At 37.6% G+C, this 16,777-nt stretch overlaps 1 protein-coding gene across 6 annotated transcripts in view; it reads right to left on the reverse strand.

The window, feature by feature from the left end:
* The window catches only part of Zhx3 (zinc fingers and homeoboxes 3), a 138,097-nt gene that overhangs the window by 58,763 nt on the left and 62,557 nt on the right, over positions 1-16,777 (reverse strand). The gene's annotated exons all lie outside the window — the stretch shown is intronic.

Consider the following 16,777-nt stretch of genomic DNA (forward strand, 5'->3'; position numbering starts at 1 on the left):
TAGGAGAAAAAACAAGTTACTTTAAAGGGGGCTATCAGAGGGCAAAGGATGGCAAGAACTACAATGAACCATCATGGCAGGTTGAGAATGCTAGGGAGAGGATCAGCTCTGACTAGAGTGAGGGATGAAGGAAGACTTAAGGGGAAGTCACAGAGGGAAGAGCTTCTGGGTTCAGCAAAAGTTCCACAGCACAGACACAGAGGCAGGCACACACAGAAGAGTGCTTACATAAGAAACCCTTAGAGCTTCTCCGCCTCGTTAACAGAGAGCTCTATGTTCTGGGTGCTGTCCTGTGTGTGCATTGTAGGATATTTAGCAATATCCCTGACCTTTACCCACTAGACATCAGTAGCATACACCCACCACCACTGCCCACAGGTTGTGACAAACCAGAAAAGTCTTGAGACTTTGCCAAACGTCTGCTGGGGGGGCATACCTAAACCTGGTTGAGAACCACCACATTAGATAAAGATGTGTCAGAAACGTGGATGACTGACTGGGGGGAGGAGCAAAATAAGAAGTGGAGACCAGGAAAGAAGGAAGAAGAGGAGGAGCAGGCTCTGAGAGACCTGCTTATCAACTTCCTCAGGTGTGAACTCTGACTACATTAAGCAAGACAGATGGAGCCCAAAGAGAGCACATGATGGGGGAATCTCTGAAGAATTCCCAGCTGTAGAAATGTCTATAGGAGGAGAGAATAAATTCTACACCTAGGCAACTTGGAAAGGCCAAATCCTTACTTTCTTTTCCTTTTGGTAAGTTGAAGCAAGGGAGGAAGATGCAGGGTAGTCAATTGCCTGGAATATTCAAACCTATCTGGGAGACTTGAGGGGATGTGGATTAGGAGAAATTCTCATCTGTGATATGTCTCTGACAACAATGCCATCCTTATCTTCTCAGGTTATCTCCCATCCCCTCATCTCTCTACCTTGAGCTGTGTATTCCTGGGAGGCAGGAAGAAAGGAGAGAAGGGGAAAGTGAAGATGAGAGAATTTTGAGGTTCAAGAGAGCTACTGAAAGAGTTCATAAATAGGACCATATTTCTCAGTAAAAAAGAAAACATGGTAGAGCTAGGGCAGGGGAGTTACAGAAAGGAAAGTAGCAGAGAAATAAATATTTTCCAAAATGTTAACTGAGTGCCAATCCTAGGCATGGTACACTGAATGAGTTACCACGTTCATGTTCACAACATCATGTAACACCTGGGCATGGAGTGGACATTACAATCATTTTTATAGAGGAGAAAAGTGAGGTAAAAGGAGGCAAATTCACAGACTAAAGGGCCTCTCAGTATGATCAGAGCCCCAGTTTTAGTTCGTGGATTCCTCTGTGCTGTGTCGTCTCGGAGCTCCCACAATCCACAGCCTCTTGTTGCTATGGGAGATGTTACCACTTTCCCTACGGTCTATTTGCTCCAGCGGACTGTCAGGCTCTGTGTTTTGAGTTCCCTGTCTCTGGCATTCCTTTATGTGCCAGGCACAGGCCCTAAAGATACTAAGGAAGCAAGAGTTAACACTGAGGTGAACAAAGGACCAAGGAGGCCCAGCTGTGTGAATTCACAGCAGAACTAATGAGCACATCCAGTTACATAACCACTTCTCCCACTCGGCTCGGTAGCCACTAGAGGAGAGCACAGCTATCTTTCTATTCCTGAGCTTTATATAATAGTAACTATGTTTGGGCAGGGGAACATGCTACAGCTTCACAGCTCCGTCACATTAGATATTGATTTTTCCTAAAAACCTAGCATTTTTTTTTTACCAGTGATGCAGTAAAATAATATAGATTCAAGATTAAGATATTTAAGATTTAGATACTTTCCCCACATTTCTACATTTTTTTCTATCTCAGAAACATTCATTATTATTTCTGGTTATACTTTGAAAAACAAATGAAGGGTGAAAATGAGCTGCTGAAGAGACAGCTTACAACATTCCATTACCCCAGCCCTCGGTGCTTCGGTAACTCAAGAGAGGGTGATCTATTGGCCAGCACAGAGTAGGCTAGGCTTGTTTTGGGCCTTTCCCATCTACCTCCTGGGACCTGCCCCTGGAATCCATGACCTCATGACTGAAGAATGAATGTTGCATAGAGACAACCATTCATTTGTCCTGGGGCTTGACTAATGGTGATTTTTGCTGAGTAAACCCCTTCTTTATATACAGTTATTTGAAAAATGTTTTCTGAGACCTTTTAAAGCACACATTGACTAAAATTTACATCAATTCATGTTAGTTCTAAAAGGTTCTTTAGTTTCTAAAAGCTATAGTTTTTTTCTAACATAAATTGTTACACATACACCCTTGAACATTTAAGTATATGTATTCATTTACACTTTGGGCTAATTTGGTTGGGTCTTCCTCCAAACCAATTATTCCACAATGGTGAGATTTTAAGAAATGAAATCGTGTATCTGAGGTTTTTAGAGGATAACTGGTTAAGAAGATAAATAGGCTTTTGAAATATTTATTATATTAGCATTGACACTAATATCTATGTATTAGTGGTACAACTATTTTTATTTGTGAGCTCTAATAAAGAGTATACATTTTGAGGCTTGCTAAGCACTGTGACTCAGTTATAGCAAGTACTATTTCCAGTGGCATATCACTGAGTTTGGAGTTCCATCCCTGACTTGGCTACTTCCTAGTGTAGTCAGTTGGGTCTTGGGTGAAGTATTGAACCTCCCAAACCCCAGATGGGAACCATTTGAGTGCAAACAGCACTGGGTTCACTATGAAAATTAAATAAGGCAGTATATGTGAAAGTGCCTTTGAGAGTTCAGTAGAGGTCTTGAGCTTCTTGCCTCCCTCCTTTCGTCCTGTACCCAATTGCAGAGGTGACCCTGAACACTTCTCCTCTTGCTGTTAGACTGTTGCACTAACTTCATTACCTACCTTGCCTGCACCCTGTCATTCCCATGTAGTCCTATAAATCACAACCGTATTTGCCAGAACACATATCACTGTCTTCAGTGACTTACTGCAAGAACCCATTTCAGGATGGTGTCATAGTCTTTTCTCTCGTTCTTTCTTTCTTTCTTTCTTTCTTTTTAAGTTGTAGATGGATACAGTACCTTTGTTTTATTTATTTAAAATAAATAAATAAAACAAAACTCAATGCCTTATCCGTGCTAGGCAAGCACTCTACCACTGAGCCACAATACCAGCACCACAAATTAGTCCTTTTTTAGTCTGGGGCCACGGGCCCTTTCTGAGCTCACGGCTCTTTGCAAACTCCTTCCCACCTTGACCCTTTCAAGGTTATTCATTCTCCGGCCTCAAGCATTTCTATACCTCATATGGCCTACAGGAGAAATTTCAAGCTATTTCACCCAACATCTGAGCAGCATGGTATCTAGCCCCGTCCCCTCCAGTTTCATTCTCTTCCCTCCTCTTACATTATAACCAGGTATAATTCTACTTATAGTACCCTAAACCCCTGCTACATTACCACTCCCCCATTATTTGCTTCTCTTTTCCCAGAATATTCTTATTTATTTGGCAAACTCCTAGACAGTCTCCAAACCTCACTCAAATGCTCCACTCTATGATCTAGTTCTGTCTTGTACTATGTCTTATACCCTTTCTATTATGCACTTGCCCCACTACCATAAAATGATTTTTCATGTTTTCTTATAATTCATTGACCACTATAAATATCTTCTTTGGAGGATGGACCAACACTCAGCTTTCCACAGAGCAGCCACTTGGGAAGTGTTTGTATTATTGAACAGAAGCTGCTTCCAGCCTGGTGGGTAGATAAGATAAAATTCAGGGCATATTAACTTCAATATGGCCTGAGAGGAAGCAGGCAGAGGGAGAATTCTACTTTGTTCCCATTTAAAATGTTAAAAATGTTGGTGACTGCCAAAGCTCAGGAAAAGAAACCCCTTTTATGTGGTTCCAACTCACTCTAAAGAATTGATTATATTTACCTAAAATCTGGTGGAGCTCAAAACTATTTCTCTCTCTGCAGAGTCTCATTCTTTTTAAAGTTCCCTATTCTGTGGAATAAATGTGGGCAATCGTTTCTGCAGTTTTTGGTGATGCCAGTTTATGGCTATGTTTTTCTGTTCACTGAACTGGCTCATTTCTTCAGGAGAACAAACTGTTCTGCGCCGAAGTAGGAATTGGCTGGGTTCTAACAAAAAGCTCCCCCCCCCTACACAGTGTTTTTGCAAAAGACCCAAGTCAATTTATAGCCAAGTAACAAAAGGTCAAAAAGGTTAGTCAAGCAATGGGCGTAATTCCTGTGTGTCACAGCCAATAAAGGAAATGGGTGGGAATAAATTGTATGCAATTTTAACCTGAAATTATTTGTACAAAACTACTATTGTAAACGATACAAAAATGACCCATGCCTTTCAACATAAAGAATTTCTCACTTTTTTTTTAAAGGACATTTACTGTGAAAGAACTGAGATGATCTCAAATCCTCACTCACAAGTGAAACAAAACTTTTTTCACATTAATTTATAGAAAAAAAAATTGGTCATTGCTTCATAGTCCTGAAATAAAAATTCACAAAAAAAATCTTCTGAATTATGTTGAGTTATACACAAATATATAACAACAAATCGCTATTATGTATAATGCACCAATAAAAAAATTTAAAAATTAAATACCTTACAGTTAAGTCACAAATACAGCTTGTGGAGATGAATTGAAGATGAAATCTTTACCAAAAGGGAGACAAATAATGACCAAAAAGACAAGCGAAGAAAAGGCCTTACAAAAGTGACCTGTATGTTTTAATAGTTCTAGAAGTATGACAAACTATTGCATTATTCAACAAACATAAGAACAACAAGAAAAGCCTGCCTTTAAAGCAAACATGAAGATGTGACATCACCAGCCAAGCAAGTAGAAGACAGATGAGTAATAGTGTGTACTGGATGGCTAACCAGGCCGAGGCCCATGGGTCTGTGCAGTGAGTGGGCCTTTCAGATTTCAATGTTGCTGGAAGGCCTCCTTTTCCAACCTCTTTCCACTTCACTTCATGAAGTTTAAAGTATTCACCATTCAAAACAATCTTATTATCTAAAAGATGAAATAAACAGACATTGTCAGGATCCAGACAAGATGATATAAGCTCATTTCTCCTCTGACCTCCCTGTAAGTACAATTATAAACCCTGGAAAAACACAAGGTGCAACAGAAAAAGAAGTCTGAAAAATGCTAAAAAGAAGGTGAACTAGTTAGGGACCCCAGGACTGGAAGAATAAAACAATAGCAAGATATCTTGTGACTCCCTTCCCCTACTCAACCAAAGGTGCAGACTCAATACTTACCATCCCCCCAACTTAACAACGCCTTGGACTGAATGGAAGCTCCACTGATAAAACAGGCCAGTTGCCAGCACCAACAGGATAATAAATCTCAGGACCCCACTGACAATAACAGAGTAGTCTGGGGAATTCTCTCCCCTCCCTACAAGGCCTCCAGGAAATATTTTTTCCCCAGCAAGATGAGTCTCTCCCACATCTAGAGGAACCAGGCAGCATGGCCTGGGAAAACTTTACTCGCCTCAGACAGCACCAAGAGACCAGTGAGTGCACCAGCAGCACCACATAATCAAGTGGACCAAAAGAGTATTACAAAAACTCTGAAAAGCACATTGGCATTGGAACCACAAAAGTAGACACCAACCCATGGATTAAACCAAAGCAGAGTAAGTGTCTGATAAAATAGAAATTTAAATAGTACCTGGAATCTCCTAATAAATTATCTACAATAGAATTGAAAATCATTGGTAATACCAAGAATCAGGAAAATCAGCACTTGAATGAGAAAAGACAACTGATGCCAACACCGAGATGAATCTGATGTTGAAATCAACTTCCAAGGATTTTTAAATGCTTCAAAAAGCAATTAGAAGTTCTCTTGAAATAAGTGGGGAAAAAAATTTAATTTCATCAAAGAAACAGAAGTTTAAAAAATAACCAAATGTAATTTATAGAACAGAAAGATAAAATAACATAAATGTAAACAAAACCTACTAGAAAGGCTCAATAATAGGATGGAAAGAACAGAATCAGTGAACATGAGGATAGATCAATAGAATTTATCCAATCCAAACATAAGAGAAAAATGGGCCAAAAGCAAATGAACGTAGCTTTGTGAGGGTATACAAAAGATCCAATATTCATATCATCTGATTCCCAAGGGAGAAAAAGAGAGGGTGAGAAGAGTATTCAAAAATATAAATGACTAAAATTTCCCCAGATTTGGTGAAAGACATAAACCTACTAATTCAAGAAGGTGAACAAACCTCAAATAGGATAAAGTCAAAGAAACTTACACAGAGACACATCATAATAGAATTTCTGAAAATAAGAGACAAAAATTTTGTTTGTTTTTATATTTATTTTTTAGTTTTAGTTGGACACGGTACCTTTATTTTATTTTATTTTTTTTTATTTTTAATATTTATTTTTCAGTTCTCGGCGGACACAACATCTTTGTTTGTATGTGGTGCTGAGGATCGAACCCAGGTCGCACGCATGCCAGGCGAGCGCGCTACCACTTGAGCCCAGCCCCCCTTTATTTTATTTTTATATGGTGCTGAGAATCAAACCCAGTGCCTCACGCATGCTAGGCGGGCACGCTACCACTTGAGCCACATCCCCAGCCCCGAGACAAAAATTTTTGAAAGCAAATAAATACAATGATACTTGTAAGGGACTATCAATTCAAAATGACAACAGATTTTCCTATCTGAAATCATGGAGGCCAAAAGGAAGTACTGAAAAATTATGAACCATGAATTCCAAATTCAGTGGAACTATACGTCAATATTGGAGGGAAAAGACAGTCTCAGATGAGAATTAAAAGAAAAAGAAAAAACACTAAAAACACTATGTCATTAAAAAAAAAAACTACCCTTAAAAGAATGGTTGAAGGAAATTGTTCAAAGAAAACAAATAATAAAGGAAGAAATCCTGGAGCATCAAGAAGGAATAAAGAACTAAATAAAAAGCAAAACTATGGGTACAGACAATAGTGAATTTTATAAATCAAATGTGTTGACTAAAGCCCAAATCATAATATAATCAGATGACCAATACAATTATATTTAAAAGGGGGAAAGTAAAGGAACCTAGATGAAAGTGAAGTTTCCATGTTTTACTCAAAGTGGTAAAATGTTGATATCAGTGGACTGTAAAAAGTCACACATACAAGTCATAATACCCAAAACAATCACTAAGAAAATAATACAAAGAGATACTAAGAAACACTGTTAAAAGTCAAAATAAAATCCTAAAAAAATGTTCAAATAACCCAGAGAAAGGCAATAAAAGAGAAATAGAAGAATGGAAAACAAAACAAATTATAAAATGAAAAATTAAAGCTCTAATACAAGAATAATCACCTTAAATGTAAATGTTAAGTTTAAATACGCCAATTAAAAGGCAGAAATTGGCAAAGTGGACAAAAATACAACCCAACTATACATGCTGTTCACAAGAAACTCTCTTCAAATTCGACAAAATAGGTAAGCTAAATATAGTCCATACAACAGATTATCAATGCATATTTTAAATGATGCTTATGAATATTTTTAATGATATAGGAAATTTATTTAATGTCTTATTTAATAAGACATGATAAATCAGTAAACAAATATTCTAAAGGCAATATATGAAATGTATAGAGCATGATTTCATACTTTATATAAGCAATTCTAAATAAATGGCTGAAAGGAATACTATAGTTATTAGTAACAGAGTATGCTTTTCAGATTATCTACCATAAAAAATAATGCTTTTATTGTCAGGAAATAATGTTATTATAAAGTTTTTTTCTTTAATTAAAACAGTCTATTAAAGACAACTGTGCTGCTGCCTATGGGGAAGAACTAATCTTTATTACTGGGAGCATCACACTGATATGGATCTTTCTACTGGTGAGTTGGCTATCCACCCATTTCTATAGAGGTCTAGAGACACAGGCAGAAGAGAAATATCCTTCTTTCAAGCTTTAGTATGAAATACAGGAGTGTGGGGGTAGGGGGAGTGCAAGTGGAATGGAGAAGCACAGAGATGGGAGTGAGGAGAGAGTACAGGCAGGGGAGCCAGTCCGATGGACACCTGCCTCACCTCAAGTGATTTCTAGAGTCACTGTTCCAGGTCTCCACAGGTCTGGCCACTGAGTTAGTTCTTGTGTTTCCTTACTCCATTATCCAAGACCACATGAGTATGTCTTGGTGCCCCCCAGCCTAACAGAGTAAAAACAGATATCATCCTACCACACTGGGAGCCTCATCAGAAGAAATTCTTCAGTTTTATACTGCTGCATAATTATCAAATTAATAATATTTATCTTCCTTTCTTTTTCAGTTTCTCCTTAACTTTATCCAGGAGCCCTGTGACTACCTTCCTTTTTATAACAGGTTCAAGCCTTTTTCTGGCACTTCAAGTGAGAAACCTAAGAAACCATAAAGTAATCCTCAATTCTTCAGCATTCTCTTTTTATATATCTAATCTATGATTATAAAAGAGACACAACACTAAATGCAGAAGGTAGATGATTTCTGAGTTCTCCCATCAGAGATTTATAATTCTTTCACTCTTTCTTAATACAATTGAAAATGAATACTATTAAAGTCAAAAGCGAAAGAATTAACCAAGAGTCTTTCATGTATGTTTCCTTGTTGATATTATAAGGGCCCTATTTAGCAGTCCCTAGGACAACATCTAGACCTCTCTTAATTACCAGTCCTAGAAAACTTGCCTTTTTCTCTAGTTGAGAACATGGAATCCCATCCGTAGAATTGCACAGGATAACTCAAAATCAACCTTAACTTTAAAGTACTCTGCAAGGACTACAAGACTATCTTAGTGCCACTACTCTAGCCATTTCCCATGGCTAAACGACCAACAAAATGAAGTAACACAATTTTACAAATACCTATTATTTGAAACCATGTTAACATTTAAAATAAGATTTTAGTAGCCAGGCACAGTGGCACACACCTATAATCCCAGTGACTCAGGAGGCTGAGGCAGGAGGATTACAAATTCAGAGCCAGCCTCAGCAAATTAGCAAGGCCCTAAGCAACTTAATGAGATCCTGTCTTCAAATTAAAAAAAAAAATTAAAATTAAAAAGGGCTGGGGATGTGGCTCAGTGGTTGAGTGTCCCTGGATTCAATTCCCAGTACCAAAAAATAAAATAAAATAAATTTTTGTTTTACCTGTTGTCTTGCTTTTTGGAGGCTAAGGTGGGAAAAGTATAGATTCTGGAGTCAAAATGTCCTTATTACCTATTAGCTACACAACTTTATAGCTTTTTCACCTATAAAATAGAAATAATTGTGTATACCTCTTGTGAGGATGAGTAACATATTACTTGCAAAATTCTTGACTCTTCTGATACAATTTAGTATTCCTCCTTAGTTTCATTTTTTCCACCTCCTTCTCATTTGTTTTCTTGCTTTATTTTTGAGACTTCAGTGAGTCACCTTAAATTCTTTTAGAACATGACAGAATTTAACTATATTTAATATAAAAATAAAAGATACTCCTCTGGAAGTAGGGGTGGGCACTGATCAGGGAGGCACCTTTCTGGGTAATGATAATATTTTGGTAACAATTTGGGTTACACATGTTATGCATTTGTCAAAATCAGGCAAATATACAGTTAAAATTTAGAAACAAAACACACAAATATTACCTCAAAAAAATAAACCTTTAAACAAATAACAACCTCTACTTAATGATATGCATGCTGAAATACAGAGGAGACAACTCCTCAAAAACACAATGGGTAGATGGTTGGATAGAGGGATGAGATGTACATACACTAAAATATTAATGATTGAAACCAGGTAGTGGGTGTATGGTTGCTTGCTATAATATTCTTTCAACTTTGCAGTATGTTTGAAATTCTTCATAATAAAATGTTGGAAAAAAATGTCCACTGGAAAAAAGTGGAAGGCACTCAATACACATCACTTCTCTTCTTGAACCCTCTCCTATAGATCACTAATCCATTTCCTCAATCACCTATAAATACTTACTAGACCCACATTATAGTATTGCCTAGTATTAGTTGCTTAACTTATACTATAACCCCTCTATACTTTGGTTTCTTCCTCTGTGGAATACCAACTGCATGCACCTTGAGATTTTTGTGAGAACTGAGATAACACATAAGACCTAGCTTAGTACCTGCCACATAACTGGTATTCAATAAAAGCTAGCTGCTGATGTGTCAGTACAGTATTATAGTATATGATTCCAGCATCAGTAGTGGTTGGATGCCCTGACTCCTGACTGCCTGGCTTCAAACTCCAGCTCTACCAGTTATCACCAGTGTAGCAGGGGGCAAAATCTTTAAAGTTTTATGGGGTTATGATAATGACAATTTATATATATGTGCTTAGAGAATAACTAGAACAGTGTAAACATTCAAGGTTAACAAACTCACTATGCTAGGTACTCAAAGGACATAGAGATAAATGTGGAAGTCCTTGCCCCCTCAAGGAGTTGATAATTCAGGAGTGGGAAGGCAGTCATTACAAGGCAAATTTGGATATATGCTAAAAGATAAGTGGGGACAATGGACTTGGAATCCTTCAGGCAGAGACTGAGGAAGGCCAAAGAAGGATTCAAGGGAAGGGTGGCATTTGACGAACTGGAATTTGGAGCAGAGAAGGGGAAACAACCTCAGTAATGTGAAAGGATATAGTATAGCTTGTTAGAATTTAAGAAAAGGCAGCTCAGGTCAGTTGGGAAATTCATGTATGAATTTTTGAATCAGCAGGATCAGGATCAGATGGTGGAAAGCTATGCTGATTAATACAGACTTTGATTCTGCAGAAGAACTTGGAAAAAATGATCCTCTATTCATATATTCCACTGGATTTGCAGAGCCGAGTCTTATAAATTAATTATGTCAACTAATAACTTATCCTTGGTTTTTCTAATAAAATTGTTCGTTACCTATTGTACTCTTTATATAGAACCCTAGAAATTCATAGTAATTTTTACCAACTTACAGCATGAGGATGTATCTCTACTAATAAAAAGAGCTTCTGGAAGAAGGGCCAGGAAAGAGATTACTAACAGTGTTGTGAAACTGGGTTAGTTAACACTGCTTTAGTTGGTTCACTGCTTTGAGGTTACAACTTGGAATCTGACCCAAGAGATTAAATTCAGAAAGGGAGAAATGTCCGTGCAGCAGCAAAGAAAAGTTGTTTCCCCTGGATGCTGCCAGCTGGCCACACTGACTTGGTAAACACATTTCTGATTGCAAACACATTTCTGATTGCCATCGCACTGAGCAAACCCACTAAGCCTTACCAAAGTGTCTCCAACATCGCAGCCTGAGGTGAGCAATCAGGCCAAGGGCAGGTTTTACAGCTACAGGAACCAAGTGCTGCTTCAAAATTATATAAATTAAACATATTAAGTACACTTGAAAACATCTTTTCAACACAATGGGAGAGATATTAAGTAGAAATAATAATTTATTTTAAAACTTTATTTTAAAAAGGAACACTGATAGAATAGAAAAGAGGATTGACAGGGAGGGAAAAGAGGGAATGGAGAAGTACTAGGAAATACAATCTATCAAATTATGCTATGTCTGTATATGAATATGCCAAAATGAATCTCATATGTGTGTGTGTGTGTGTTATGTGCTAATTAAAATAATAAAAACAATAGAAAGGAGATCAGTAGAGTTGAGCAAGTAGATCAGGGGAGAGAAAGAAAAAATGCTAGGGAATGATGTTGATCAAATTATGTTATGTGCGTGTACAAATAAATAATAATGAATCCCCCTATTATGTGTAATTATAATGTACCAATTAAAATAAATTAAAATTTAATAACAAGTTAAAGGCACTATTTTTAAATATAAACCAAGGCTTTTTGGTGGAAGCACCTTTGAGTGAAGTAGGTGAGCTGGTTAATTCAGGCTAAGAGTAACAACTCCTGGTCTATGAGCTCCATGAGGGCAAGCACCATGACTATGTTGCTCACTGTGGTATTCTCAGGGCCTAATCCAGTGTCTAGCATGTAATGCTTTCTCACAAAATACTTGTTGATGGAATAAGTATAGTCCCTAACTTTGTAAATTCAGAAATCTCATCTTTATAGTTCACCAAAAGGTTATTCAATCCTTAATTGAGTGGAGGTAGAAATGACTTGACACCAACCAAACTGAATGAAGACAAAATAGGTTTCCCTCTCATTTGTAGAAGGGGTATAACTTTCCAGGAGCCTTGTTGTTCTTGTCATTCATCCAGAGCTGTCTTCCTAATATCAGAGCATCTAGGAAACAGAATCCTAATCTGACTGATGCCTGAGGAACAACTTAGAGCTCCCTAGAAGTCTTCAACTCACATGTCTAGCATGCCCAGCAACCAGAATGTCTCCCTCAGGCCAATGTGGTATCTCCCCTCCTGCAGAGCACACAAGATCTTCTCTGACAGAGCCTCATTCTCTGAATCCCCTAGACTCTATGTAGACTCCCAGAGTCTTCTATCCCTGTGCACCATTTTTCATCTAAGCATGTTGCAACTCCTAGATTTTAAGATTTTTCTGCCCACAGTGCATTAGTTTGGCTGTTCCCCAAATGACAATGTAGAGACCTTCATCTATACATGCCTCCAGAGACAGCTTGGGTCTGGCCACCTGCATGGATATGCACCAATTTTCAGGTGACTTCGCCTCAGCAGCAAACAGTGAGGCAATATCTTCAGAGAACTCCATGGTACTAAGTGATATCTTGGGACCCATATATAAGACCCATTTACAATTTTTTTTGTTAAGTGCTTGTATTAACTAATTTTCTACTCATTTGGCCTCATAAAAATTTTAGGAAAATCCTCCCTTCAGCATGGCTTTTCAATAGTGTATGTTTTTAAAAGCTCTAGACCATTAAATATATTAGAAAATGAGCCTAGAGGCAACTCTGTGGAAAGTCATCACTAGAATTTACCTAAACTTTCTTTTATATTCATAAGCCAGTTTCTACCAAGAGCAAATAGTTTCTCTAACCCTATGAGGGCTTTTTTTAATTGAAAGGAAAATCAGAGAAAACAGGCAGATTTTATAAGGAATCTTATTGAGATTTTTTTAAAGCTAATTTTAGACTTTTGGAAAAGTTACAAAAATAGTCCAAAGAATTTCCATATATCCCTGATTCAGCTTCCCTTGATGTTAGAATCTTACATAACCATAGCATATTTAACAGAAGCAGGATACTAACATTGATATAATGCTATTAACTAAACCAAAACCTTATTCAAATTATACCAGTGTTTTCTACCAATGTCACTTTTCTGTTCCAGACTCCTATCCAGGATCCTTGGTATATTTAGTTGTCATCCTCCTTAGTGTCCTGCAGTCTGACAATTCCTCAGTATTTCCTTATCACTCATGTCCTTGACATTTTTAAAGAATATTAACTGGTGTTTTTGTTTACTGTCCCTGATTGCAGTTTCCTGGTGTTTTCTTCTGATTACACTGAGGTTATGTATTTTGGGCTAAAATACCATAGAAATGACGTTATTTTCTTCTTAGCAGTATGGGGTTCAATATGTTACTATGTCTTACTTGCTGGTGATATTGCTCTTGATCTTTTGATTAAGGTGGTTTTTCCACTAAGTTATCATATTTTCCTTTAGAGTAAAGCAAATATGTTAGAGTAATTTATTTGAGACTATGAAAATTCTGAGCTACATCCCTACTCTTTGTATTGTCTTATTTTGAGACAGAGTCTCACTAAGTTGATGAGGCTGGCCTTGAACTTTGGATCCTCCTGCCTCAGCTGCCCAAGCCACTGGGATCTCAGGTGTGCATCACAATGCTCGGCTCCATCAAAGACTTCTTTTTTTGGTACCAAGGACTGAATAACTGAGCCATATCCCAGCCCTTTTTTAGATTCTATTTAGAGGCAGGGTCTCACCAAGTTGCTAAGGGCCTCACTAAGTTGCTGAGGATGGCTTTGAACTCAAAATCCTCCCGCCTCAGCCTTATGAGCTGCTGGGATCACACGTGTGTGCCACCGTGCCTGGCTCCACCAAAGATTTCTTAAAGAACTACTGGCTTTCTTATCCATTACCTGTTCGCTCTCCTTAAGGAGTTTATAAGATTTCCCCTTACTATTTCTGTAATATAGTTTATAAGATTTCCCTTACGATTTCTGTAATATAAGCACTGTGTTATTTTATTTTATCTGTTCAGTTTTACTTTTTTTGTTTATAAAATATCTCTCTTCGTTGTTAAAAAAAAATCATTGTGGACCTTTCATAATCCCATCTTCAGAGGTTGGCACTATGGAGAGTTTGATATATATTCCATTTGAACTTTTTTTTTCCTTGTTTAATATCACTGGAACTAGATACCATGCACTTAAATCCCATTCCACCATGGACTTCAGGAACTTACTTAATTTTGTGTGCTGGCAAGTTTCTCTCTCTCTCTTTTTTTTTTTTAAGGCCAGTGACTTTTTAAAATATTTTTAGTAACCGACAAAAATAATTAAATGAATTAAGAAGAACCAAACGAATAAGGATCTGGCCCAGAATGGAATGACTGTTCAAAATAAATATGACACAAAATCAAAAAGTTAAATGAGAAAAACCTAAAGAGCCTTTCAATGGATATAAGAAAATCATTTAATAACATTCATTCCTACAAAAATACTAGTAACAAAACAGAACAACAAGCACATAGATAAGACAATATACTTCACCTCATCTAAGCCAACTGTGAAAAAAAGGGATCTCCTCTAGCAAGACTACCTTGAATATTTTTTAAGTTCTTCTAACGGAGTAAAAACAGCTGAACTAAGATGGGCATAAAAGTGAAAAGTGTTGTTTGCGGATAAGGCGACTGAACAGTTATGAGAGCAAGCATTTAAAAAATTTTGGAAGAACTCTTCTGTAAGGTGGAAATTAAAATTTTATGGCCTTGTTTTTAAGTAATATCAACTGAACTGCTATGGGGAGAGTGAGGTCACACAGTGGACATCTGCAACTCCAGATGCCACATCTGGACTAAGATCAAAATTCATTTTTGCTAAACTTCTTAAAAACTTGAAGGCATATGACTTGCTTCCTAGATTTATCTACTTGAATACATTAAATAAAATTTCAATAGTTTGTAAGTTTATCACTTATTTGTACAGCCCAAATGACAATCAGGAGGTCATCTCTCACACTGTTTCCCCCTAGAACAATAACAACAACAAAAGCAACTAGCAACATGATACACATTGGATATCATTCATTTTAAACACTTCACATGCTCATTCTCTCACCATGATCCTTAGTGATAGATACTCCTAATGCTTCCAATTTATAGATGAGGAAACTGAGACACAAGCTAATAACTTGTCCAAGATCAATCTGCTAGTAATAGGCAGAGACAGAATTCAAACTCAGGATCCCAGGCTCTTAACACCACAGCTCCTTGTTGTCATAGAATGCATGAGCAAACTGTTATCTGGAGAAGAGACACAACCTGTGAATTAGAGTTCTAGAGGAAGCTAACTTGAACAAAAAATTCAAACTACAAGAAAACCACTTTCAGAATGAAAAGTTCTGAGAGAAGAAACCAGAAGGAGCTCCCAGGAACATAATTAACAATCAAAAAGAGGCATAACAGGGTGTCTGCAGCCTAAAATCATCTGAAAACAATGTGCAGAAGGAAAACAGAAAAAAAGAGCTCCCAGTAAACAAGTTCAGCCAGTAGATTACAGGAAAGGGATGCAGCAATCCCCCTGCCCCACCTCCCTCCCCCACCACCCCCCTCCAGCAGAAAAAGTCTAGAAACATGGCAATCTAAGATGAAAACCTCAAGAAAGAGAGAAAAACCAAATAAACAAATCAGAATATCTCTTGTTGCCATCTGTAAACAAAAATGAAGCTACCTCCAACCATGTGCCTTGTCACTCCTCAGGGCATCTGCATTTCCTCACCCCGCCCCCCCTGACTCCAGCACAAGCTGACTTGGGGACTCTGGAATCACTATCAGTTTTCTGAAAAACCAGGGATTTAGCTTCTCCTGATCCGACTGATCTCTGAGCGCATGGCCCCTGCTGACCGCTGCTTCTTGTAGGCAATCATTTCTTCCATATCACTTTTCTGCTTTTCCTTTCCTTCTTCTATCATAGATTTGGCACTGAGGCCTGGTTTGCAACTCCACTTCTTAGCTTAGTAACAATGCCTTGGAGTCTTAAGTGTCCTGACCCACAAAGTATAATTTCCATGCATAGATTTAAAAAAAAAAAGCCATATGAAAATATCTAGATATTGTGCCGAACACATATTATAGTGCTCAATATATTTTGATTTTGTGCATAGAGAAACTAATCTTTGCCAAGAGCCCATTCTAAGACCTTTCGTTTTTATGGCTACATGTTCTTCTTGGGGGAGATTTTATATCTACTCTTATGGCTTCAGCATTGCCCCTCAGGATCAAAGTGAGTTTCACACCTTATCTCCAACTCCTTCTGACTCATATTTCCATCTGCTTCTAGATATTTTCCTAGACACCTAATTTCAGATGTCTTAAATTCAACAAGTCCTAAAATAAACTCTCCTCTGCCTCTCTTCAAATTAGTCTCTGTATTCCCATATACACAACTTTGACTTCACTACTTAAACTGGTCAATAGTTCCATCATCTATCATCACCTTCCCTAAAACCAACAAAAACCTCTTGGAGGCATCCCCTAATTATCAATCCCACCATGTCAGGCACCAGCATTTTGGATTCTGCCTCAAAACACCTCACCTTCTCTTCTCCATCTTCACTGC

The sequence above is a fragment of the Ictidomys tridecemlineatus genome, chromosome 5, assembly GCF_052094955.1.
Source record: "Ictidomys tridecemlineatus isolate mIctTri1 chromosome 5, mIctTri1.hap1, whole genome shotgun sequence".
Lineage (NCBI taxonomy): Eukaryota > Metazoa > Chordata > Mammalia > Rodentia > Sciuridae > Ictidomys > Ictidomys tridecemlineatus.